Source organism: Zootoca vivipara, chromosome Z1 (assembly GCF_965207765.1).
Source record: "Zootoca vivipara chromosome Z1, rZooViv2.hap1.1, whole genome shotgun sequence".
In the NCBI taxonomy this organism is placed as follows: Eukaryota; Metazoa; Chordata; class Lepidosauria; order Squamata; family Lacertidae; genus Zootoca; species Zootoca vivipara.
In genome coordinates, this window is record NC_142583.1 from 30980054 (window position 1) to 30990465 (window position 10412).

General features: G+C 50.2%; 1 long non-coding RNA gene across 1 annotated transcript; it reads left to right on the plus strand.

Moving 5' to 3' along the window:
* The first annotated feature begins 1994 nt into the window (after positions 1 to 1994).
* Positions 1995 to 8009, plus strand: LOC132591701 (uncharacterized). The gene is made up of 2 exons (XR_009557094.2): positions 1995 to 2724; positions 5685 to 8009. It is a non-coding gene; the product is annotated as an uncharacterized LOC132591701 (long non-coding RNA).
* Positions 8010 to 10412: the final 2403 nt, after the last annotated feature.

Genomic DNA, 10412 nt, shown 5'->3' on the forward strand with positions numbered 1-10412 from the left:
ATCATATAATATAAAGCGGATTGTGGTAGGGCTGTTAAGAAATTTAGCTTAGGGTTTGGTTTGTGTAAGGCCACAGCTCATGCTGAGTAATGGGGGGCGTGTGTATGCAAATTCCTTGGATCTGATTGGTTGGTGGGGCCCCTCTTAAAGCTGCGTCCACCATTTTCTGGTCACATTTTTGCCTGGCGTTTGAACTGTGTGTTTCTATCGGTTCCTGTCTGGCAAGAGAGCGTTCCTGGATTCCTGGAGTCTGGTTGTATCTGGCTTATTTAATTTGCTGATTTATTCAGCTTATTGCTTGCTTTTGATTTTTAGCTTTCATTTACTGCCTTATTTAGCTCCGTTTTGATTCTCCCCCTCCCCTCCCTCCCCACTCCCTTCCCCTACGGCTCGGCCTCGGCTAGGGGCGTTGGGAGTCCCCCTCCCCCGCACAGGCATCCCACTTTATTTAAAGGGCGCACCCCCCTTTAGATTCCTTTAAATTCTTTAAATTCCCCCCCCGCTTGCCTTGGCTAGCCTGCTGTGGCTCTTGGTGGGCAAGGGGGCCTTGGTACCCTGAGGGAGCCTTGGCTCCTGGCTCCTTGCCTGGCCGTTTTCCTGCTGGGGCTGGGCTGGGCTGGGCTGGAGCCACGTGGGTGGTTAATAGGGCTGTTGCCGGCTGAGGAGCATTGAGGCTGCTTGCGCTCTGCTGGGGGCCTCTAATTTGGCTTATTGGGGGCTGTGGCGTTTGCCGCCCCCCCTGGGGTGCCTGCGGGGTGGGGGTGCATCATTGGGAGGGCGCCAGGCCGTTATTGTGCCTGGTTTGCACGCTGCGTCCGCCATTTTAATGCTTGCAACCCCCTTTGCTATTAAGCAGAGAGCTGCTGCTTGTGCATTGGGGGGAGCGGTTTGAGGGGGGTTGCTGGGTCTTTAGGACCTTGGGAGGGGGTCCCCTCACTTGATTCACCTGGGGGGCCTCTAGTTTTTGTGTCCTGTATAGCGTTTGTTTTCTGTTTGCATCTGTTTTAGCTGAGGAAAATTTTTTTTCCTGGCTGCAGTTTATTTCGAGGCTTGAGTGCTTGCAGCCAGTTTCTGGGCGTTTGGCGCCATCTACTGGCCACGAGTTGTTACTACACCTACAAATTTAATTGCCTTTTCCCTCAGCCTATATTGAAGTCCCTTGAGCAGGCTTTGACTTTATTGTGTTGCCTGACTAGCTTATTGGGTCATTTTAACTTATTGGTTTCCTTTAATTACTTGATTTAATTTATATCCTTTTATTTAGGAATCTTAATTGATTCCATTGGATTATAATTGGCTTTGACCTGCGTGGGCTTGCTTTGGTTAAGTGAAAGGAAAAAACTTTTACTCCTTGCCTTTAATTGGAGGCCTGAGTACTGCAGCCTACTTTAGGTTCTCTATGCCATCGGCTGGCCTCAAGGGGGTTATCGCACCTTGTTAGTTTTGATACTGTTCCTTCCCAATAGATAGGGAATACATTGCTTGGCCTGCGTTTTGGGTTTCTTGCATTGTTTAATTGGCTTAATTGATGTCCATTGTTTAATTCAATTTAATTTTAATTCACGTTAATTTAGTTTTCACGTATTCTGGTTAAGGATTCTATTTGGTTGCGTGGGTGGGAGTTTGGCTTTGGCCTGCGCATTTCCCTCTCCCTCCCTTTTAGGGGGGGGGCCGGGGCGTGTGCCGGGGTCCGGCCTACACCAGCCTGCAATACAAGTCTAACTGATTTCCCTGGGGCCTTTCAGAGGCCTGGGTGTCCCCAAATATTTTGCAGTTAGTTTTGCAGATTGGTTGGGAGGGCTCCAATATTTGAGGGGTGGGGTGACGCCGCCTAGTGGTTAAAGTGGTAATACGCACCCCTGTGTGATTCCACGTGTGTTTGCTTGTTATTCCAAGTAGTTAATAGTTCAGGATGGCGGCCCACCCATCCACTTCAGGGAAATCTAAGAGGGTCATTAAGGGCGCTTCGCAGAAGCTGCGTTCGCCAGCCTCGCAGGCAGCGGGTCGCGTGGAAGCATTCATCGCTAGCATTGCTGGTGACCCACAGGCCCTGGCCCAGCTTGGATCTGGGCTTGATGCCTTATTACAGAACCCGGCCTCTCATCCTGCCGCCTCGACCTCTGCTGGTTTACCTCTGGAAGCAGGGCGGGAGGCGGCGACTACGGCCATGCCTCCAGACCGGCAAGGCCCAGACCCTCTTTCTGCCCCCTCTACCTCTGCAGGTGTATCCCTGGACCCTGGGCAAGCTACGGTGGCGGCGTCGCAGCCTCTGTCCCCCATGGCGACCATTCTGGGACTGCCTGAGACCACCACGTCTGGGCCAGTTGACTCGTCGGATGACGACTTCGTGGGGCCTTCTGGTGTTCTGATGCCGAATGCCTCTTCCACTCCTATGGTGGTGCCGGCGCCCCCTCCCGTCAAACGACGAAGTGAGGGGAAGCAGCCTCGGCGCACCAGGAGGGCGAGGCAGGCTAAGGGCAGAGTAAGTGGGCAAGGGCAGGGGGGGGCGGACGGGGGCCTCCTCTAATGTTGTTGTTTCGCCCGTTGCTCCATCCCAGACTCTTGCCGTCGCCTCGCGGCGCGAGGGGCTTTCGTCGGCATCCGGCGAGGAAGCCCTCCCAGTGCCGGCTAGAGCGTCGAGTGGCGGAAAACGTCGTCACAAACGTCGTTCCAGGAGGCGGGCAAAGAGGCGCAAGGACGATACCTCGGCTTCGACCACCTCAGGTTCGTCCTCTAGCTCCGAGGGTTCTGATCACTCTATGGGGTTGTACTGGGCTTACGGGGAAGTGGATTCTGGCCTTCCTCGTTGGGCCTGGGCTCGTCGAGCGAATTCGCATCGTGCTCGTTATGGAGCTGTTCAAGAATGTCTCGACGGAGAGTTGGTCCCGGAAACCACGGTTTCCACCAACAGTACTAGGGATATTATTCCGGGCAGTCACTTGTCCTCTAAATTGAGGTCTAGGATATTGGATGGTAAATAGGTAGACATTTTTGATTTAGCTCCACCAGAGGAGGTGGTCCCTGAGCAAGAAAACGCCCTCGTTGGTACTAAGAAGAAAGGCAGGGGGAGAAAGGTGGAGCGGACTTTCGAGCGTTGGCTCGATTGTTATCAAGTTTTTTCCGGGGTAGTAGTAGCGGCATATCCCCGCAGGGCTCTACACCTTATCGTGTACCAGTCCATCGTAAGGTCAGCATATAACATGGCAGGGGAAGCGGCCGCAATTGCTTATGATGAAAGATTTCGCAGGCGGGCGTCAAAAATTGACACCGCCCGCTTTGACAGGAAAGACTTGGACCTTTGGACCACGTATGTGGCTCCGTCGGTTTCACGGAAACCCGCCGAGCAGCAAAGGGCTGAGACCCAGCCTTTTAAGGCGGCACCTAAATTGCGCTGCTGGGATTTCAATAAAGGACTGTGTCAGCGCCCGCGGTGTATTTATGCGCACACTTGTGACCGGTGTGGCGGTAGCCACCCGGCTGTTAACTGCTATGCGGGCCGGCGGCCCTTTCGTGGGGGTCGGGGAGGATTCAGGCAGGCGCCAAGGGGTTCCGCCCCTGCCCTCCCCGCTCCCCCCGCAGCTTCCACATCAAAGTGAATTGCTTCAGTTAGCTTTTTCTCCCATTAAGTTACCGGCCCTTAAACATTGGTTAGCCTCCTATCCCAATATTGAGGCGGCTGCATATCTTCGGGATGGTTTCTCCTTCGGGTTCCGGATTCCGATAGCTTCGGTTCCCCTGGCTAGGAATCCTAGGAATCAGAAGTCGGTGAGAGAGATGCACGAGGTCGCAAGGCGGAAGGTTAATAAAGAAATAGCCCTCCAGCGCATGGCTGGTCCTTTTGCGTCTCCGCCTTTTCCCAATCTGCACCTCTCTCCCTTGGGAATCGTCCCCAAGAAGGCTCCGGGTGAGTTTCGGCTCATTCATAATTTGTCTCACCCTAGGGACACGTCCGTGAACGACGTGATCCCTCCGGAGCTTTGTACGGTCAAATACGCTTCTCTCGACCAGGCAATTAAAATGATCAGAAAGTTTGGGCCGGGGGCCTTGTTGGCAAAATGTGATATCGAATCGGCTTTCCGATTATTACCAATTCATCCGCATGATTTTTGGTTGCTGGGCTTTCAGTTTGAAGGCGCCTATTATTTTGATAAGGCCATGCCAATGGGCTGCTCCGTAGCCTGTGCGGCCTTCGAGCGCTTATCGCAGGGTGAGAAGGCTGACATGAGGATGTGGCTGGTATTCCTGGAGGAATACAATGGGGTATCCTTGTGGCAGGATGTTTTAAACCTGCACAACGATTTCCAAGTGCACTCCGATGCGGCGGGTTCCCTGGGATTTGGTTTGTTTTGGAATGGCAGGTGGTGCGCACAAAGATGGCCCCCTGCTTGGCGGGACACTGAAATCACGCGGGATTTAACTTTTCTTGAGTTCTTTCCTATAGCAGTTGCAGTCCATATTTGGGTTGACGACTTCAAGGACCGCCGCGTATGCTTTTGGTCAGATAACCAGGCTGTGGTGACTGTCCTTGCGAAACAATCTTCTAAGTCAACTCGGGTATCGGCTCTGCTGCGGGCATTCGTGCTGCAGTGCCTGCGTTTTAACATTATTTTCTCTGCGCGTTTTGTCCCGGGCGTGGCCAACGATATAGCTGACGCTTTGTCACGATTTCAGATGGAGCGCTTCAGGTCCCTGGTTCCAGACGCACAACATCAGCCGGAGATTTTCCCAGATCGTCTTTGGAACCTTGGCAGCTGCTAGTCTTGCAGGGAGTAGCTGCTTCTGTTTCCCCCTCTACCCTGCGGGCTTATCAAAAAGCTTGGACTGACTTTTTAACTTTTCGCAGTCAGTCGCTCGCGGTGGAGGGAGCGGCCCGCCCCTCTTCTTCCCAGGTGCTTCAATATTTGGCACACCTGTTTCACCTGGGAAGGGCTGCCAGGACCATAAAGCTCCAGTCTGCGGCCATTTCATTTTTCTCGAAATTGTTTTTTTTAATAGGGACCCTTGCGCCAAATTTGTGGTGCGTAAGGCCATGGAGGGATGGGGTAGGCCTTGTCCTCCCCGTTCCCCTACCAGGAACCCGATTTCTTTTGATCTTCTCACTAAAATGAGATTGAAGCTTAGGGTGGTGTGTTGGTCTAAATATGAGGCCCGTTTGTTTTCGGCCGCCTTCTCAGTGGCCTTTTTTGGCGCTTTGAGAATTGGTGAAATTGTAGGGGGTCAGATGCGTCAGGGGGTGCCAGGGGGTTTGCTACTCCAGGACATACGTCTGTCGCCAACGGAATTGTTAATCACGATTCGGAGTTCCAAGACCGACCAGGCTGGTAAAGGAGCAGTAATGCGACTGCCTGCTACGGGGCAGACGGGCCCCTGCCCGGTTAAGGACGTAGCCAAATTCTTGGCGGAAAGGCCAGCTGGGGAGGGCCCCTTGTTTGTGCATCAGGATGGTAACCCGATGACTAGGCTGCAATTTACTAGAGTTATGAGGAAGGTGATAGCGGCATGCGGTTGCGTGGCCGCTAATTACGCTCCTCATTCCTTTCGCATTGGGGCCGCCACTACGGCGGCCCACTGGGGTCTTTCGGTTGATGCTATTAAGGATTTGGGCAGGTGGAAATCTGCAGCGTATAGATCTTATGTTCGGAAGCGCTCCTAACTTTGTCGTTTGTTTTCCAATGTTTTCCCAGGGCTCGCGGACGTGCACATATGGATGGTGGGACATTCCATAGTCCATTGGGCAGGCCTTCGCGCTGGCCAAACGCCATTGGGTCCTCGACTTGGCCTTCCATCCAACATCCAAGTGACCTGGATGGGCAAGAGGGGCATGCGCTGGGGGGAGCTTCTCCCTTTGCTGCGGCGCAAAGCCCTCTTGCTCGGGTGCCCGTCCGCCCTGGTGATCCAGCTGGGAGAAAATGACATCCCCGCTGTGGACCCGTTATCTCTTCGCCTGGCTATCCTACGAGATTTGTTGGAGATAAGGACTTGGTTCCCTGATACCGTCGTTTTTTGGTCCCAAATGTTGCAGAGGATGCAATGGCGGGGTGATATTCCTCCTCTGGCTGGGGAAAGAGCTAGGAAGAGGGTTAACAGCGCAGCATCCAAACGGGTGTACGAAATCGGGGGGAGTTTGATTCGTCATCCCGCAATTAATGTTAGAGCCCCGCTTTTATATCGGGATGATGGGGTTCACTTATCCCCTGATGGGTATGACATTTGGCTGCGTGATGTGTCTGAGGGTTTAAAAAGTTGGTTAGGTCTCTGAGTGTTGGCGGCAAGCCAGGGCTGGCTTGATTGGCGGTTAGGCTTTTGGTTGGTTAATCGGTTGGTAGAGGGGGTGGCACACGGATGCCTACCCTCACCTCCGTTTGCTCCATATAGAAGTATTCCGTTAAAGGAATCTCGGGGCTTACACTCTTGTCCTTACCATCCCGCCATTGGCGGGAATGGTGGGCCCAATTTTAAGAGCAAGAGCCTTGAGGAACATTCTTGGTGAAGGTGAGGAGGGAATGACTGGGCGCAGCCACCTCCTCACTCCCAGGTATGTTTACTTGACTTCCATGCGGAAGTCGGAGCAGGAACTGTCCAAGCGGACAGTGGTGAGTCCTGTCCTATGGTGACAGCTGATGTGAGTCCTGCCACGTGGGCAGATGAGGTGAGTCCTGTCCAATGGTGACAGCTGATGTGAGTCCTGCCACGTGGGCAGATGAGGTGAGTCCTGTCCAATGGTGACAGCTGATGTGAGTCCTGCCACGTGGGGCAGATGAGGTGAGTCCTGTCCTAAGGGGACAGCTGATTGAGTCCTGTCCTGGATGGACAGATGGGGATAGTCCTTCTTTAGGAAGGACGAGTGAATAACCAAAAGCCTAAGCCAACACTCGGATTAAATTGTGTATTTAATAAAGTTGTGGCCCTAAATTATTTGCCAAAAACCAAACCATAATTCTGTTGTCAGTTGTGAGTTATTTAAGGTAATTTTCTGGGAAGCCTCGACACACAAAGCGCTTTATATCATATAATATAAAGCGGATTGTGGTAGGGCTGTTAAGAAATTTAGCTTAGGGTTTGGTTTGTGTAAGGCCACAGCTCATGCTGAGTAATGGGGGGCGTGTGTATGCAAATTCCTTGGATCTGATTGGTTGGTGGGGCCCCTCTTAAAGCTGCGTCCACCATTTTCTGGTCACATTTTTGCCTGGCGTTTGAACCCCTCCCACCCGCCCTTTCTTTCTTGCAGGTTAGCACGACATTGCTATTGCCTTCGGGGCCGCCTGTATTCAGGGGTCAGTAGGAATTTTTCCAATTGGCTGATTGGCTGTGCCTCTTGGTTTTCGCCTACTGCGCTAGCAAATTGTCACAACTTGTTAGGTTGGCGGTTAGGCTTTTGGTTGGTTAATCGGTTGGTAGAGGGGGTGGCACACGGATGCCTACCCTCACCTCCGTTTGCTCCATATAGAAGTATTCCGTTAAAGGAATCTCGGGGCTTACACTCTTGTCCTTACCATCCCGCCATTGGCGGGAATGGTGGGCCCAATTTTAAGAGCAAGAGCCTTGAGGAACATTCTTGGTGAAGGTGAGGAGGGAATGACTGGGCGCAGCCACCTCCTCACTCCCAGGTATGTTTACTTGACTTCCATGCGGAAGTCGGAGCAGGAACTGTCCAAGCGGACAGTGGTGAGTCCTGTCCTATGGTGACAGCTGATGTGAGTCCTGCCACGTGGGCAGATGAGGTGAGTCCTGTCCAATGGTGACAGCTGATGTGAGTCCTGCCACGTGGGCAGATGAGGTGAGTCCTGTCCAATGGTGACAGCTGATGTGAGTCCTGCCACGTGGGGCAGATGAGGTGAGTCCTGTCCTAAGGGGACAGCTGATTGAGTCCTGTCCTGGATGGACAGATGGGGATAGTCCTTCTTTAGGAAGGACGAGTGAATAACCAAAAGCCTAAGCCAACACTCGGATTAAATTGTGTATTTAATAAAGTTGTGGCCCTAAATTATTTGCCAAAAACCAAACCATAATTCTGTTGTCAGTTGTGAGTTATTTAAGGTAATTTTCTGGGAAGCCTCGACACACAAACACATTCAGTGATACCTCACAGCGTGTTAACTATGCTATGTCCTGTTAACATCTTTTAACTTTTATCATGTGAGCTCCTAATCCACTTGCTTCATTTCTGTGCTTCAAGTTCTTGCTAATTAGTTCAGTCACTCATGTATTCAAATACTTGCATGCTTGGGAGTTCTGCAGATGTCAAAATAAAGTTACCTGAGGCACTATTTCTGTGAGTTTTCAAACGTTAAATAGGTAGGAAGAATTGTATGTAATTATCTCTTGTTACCCAAGTTAATTTTATGTTTCCTTTTCTGTTTCAATTTCCATTTACCCTACAGAGAACTACGCTTCAGTTCCCATAACAGCCATGAATTTCCAGAAACTTGGTGAACCCTTAGGATGAAACAATCCCAGGGAATGTTATAGCTGTGACTTCTGCTGCTTGGAAGTTTAGCTTTGTAGCTACCACCTTCTCCTGTCCAAATGCCTTTGGGGCTTCCAGCCTGGTATCTGAGACTTGTATGCAGACCCTCCAAGTGCCCCTATTTTCCAGGGACAGTCCTGGATTTACAGAAGCCACCCAGGTTTATGACTGGATCCCAGAATGTCCTGCTTTTCCTTAAGATGTCCCTATTTTCATCAGAAAAATGTTGGAGAGTGTGGAGTTATGCCACCCCTGAGCCAAGGAGATAAGTAACTACACAATCTTTTGAAGACATCTGAAGGCAGCCCTGTTTGTTGTTGTTTAGTCGTTTAGTCATGTCCGACTCCTCATGACCCCATGGACCAGAGTGCACTAGGCACTCCTGTCTTCCACTGCCTCCCGCAGTTTGGTCAAACTCATGTTGGTAGCTTCGATAACACTGTCCAACCATCTCGTCCTCTGTTGTCCCCTTCTCCTTCTGCTGCTTGGAAGTTTAGCTTTGTAGCTACCACCTATACAGTCCTGTATAGGGAAGTTTTTAAATGTTTTATTATGTTTTTCATATATGTTGGAAACTGCCCAGAGTAGCTGGGGCAACACAGTCAGATGGGGAGGGTATCATCATCATCATCATCATCATCATTGAATAGAACATCTCTATTTTCATCCAAAAAACATTGGCACGTATGTTGTATAGATCCACCTACATCTGAAATCAATTAAGTTGGGACCTGTACTATCCCCGATAGTTGTCTGACTGACTTTATTCATCGCACACTTGCTAAAGTGAATGCATGGGGTGGGGGTGGGGGTCCCTGTGGCTGGGGCCACAATGAGAGTTCAACAACACTTGGAGGATCAAAGATAAGTCACTCATGTTTTTGATTCAGATGGTGTTCGCTTGCACGGCATTTGTGCAGATGTTCAGTGGAATGATCTGGTCTTTGTTCCCGACGCCACCATACAGGCAGTGTGCTTGGATTCAGACTGCATGACCTCTTAGAAACCCATACCTGCTAGCTCCACTTCCTTGCCCCATAACATCCAAATCCTAGTTGAAAATAGGTCTTGGGTTGTTGCCCTGATTTTTCCATGGGTATAGCGCTGTCTACAGCTGAAGGAACTTGGAGGCTCCAATTCATCATTGAGACTGAAAAAAACAAATTGGATGGCATAGTAAATATCTCTTTATCCTACTTGTGATATCTGTCATTTTCTTCTGTCTGATGCACATGTATACTAATGGAGTTTTTTTACTTTGCATTTGCTCCAAGCCTATTTAAGAGAGTGGAGCTGACTTCCCAGAAAGCAAAGTGAGGGTTGTGCTGTAAGCCCTTTGAACTCCGAAAAATGAAAACAAAAACCATGGTGACCAGATACTTCACCTTTTAATAAATGGCCATCTAGTATCTATTATTACTTTTCCTGTTATATTTTAGTCAGAAGCTCTATAGAGATGTGTCCGCCGGATGTAAGTAGGAGCCTTCATTTCATAGAAAATGCGGAAAAGGTCATCTTGCTTCACACTGCACACATTTAGGTTCAGGAAAATATGAAATTCAAGTGCTGAGTGGCTCTGGCCCTCTTCCATAAAAGTGTCAAGAGGAAAGCTGTGGCCTTTAATGATCACAGACATCTATGCTCAATTGAGTGTGACTAGATGAAGCTGGAATTCAAACTGAATCTCCTCAGTGAATTGTCTGCTGATTGAGATGTAGCTCAGCGAGAGCAGAGAGAGAGAGAGAGAGAGAGAGAGAGAGAGAGAGAGAGAGAGAGAGAGAGAGAGAGAGATGTTCCCAAGAGAACATATCTGTACTGAGAGAGCAAATGTAAAACCTGATTTGAGGCTAACAGTATTCCACAGTTAGGAAATTTGAAAAACAGTGGGAAAGAAAGAATTGGGTATTTTATAGGGTGAGAGGGGAAAGCTTAGGTACTTGTTTTT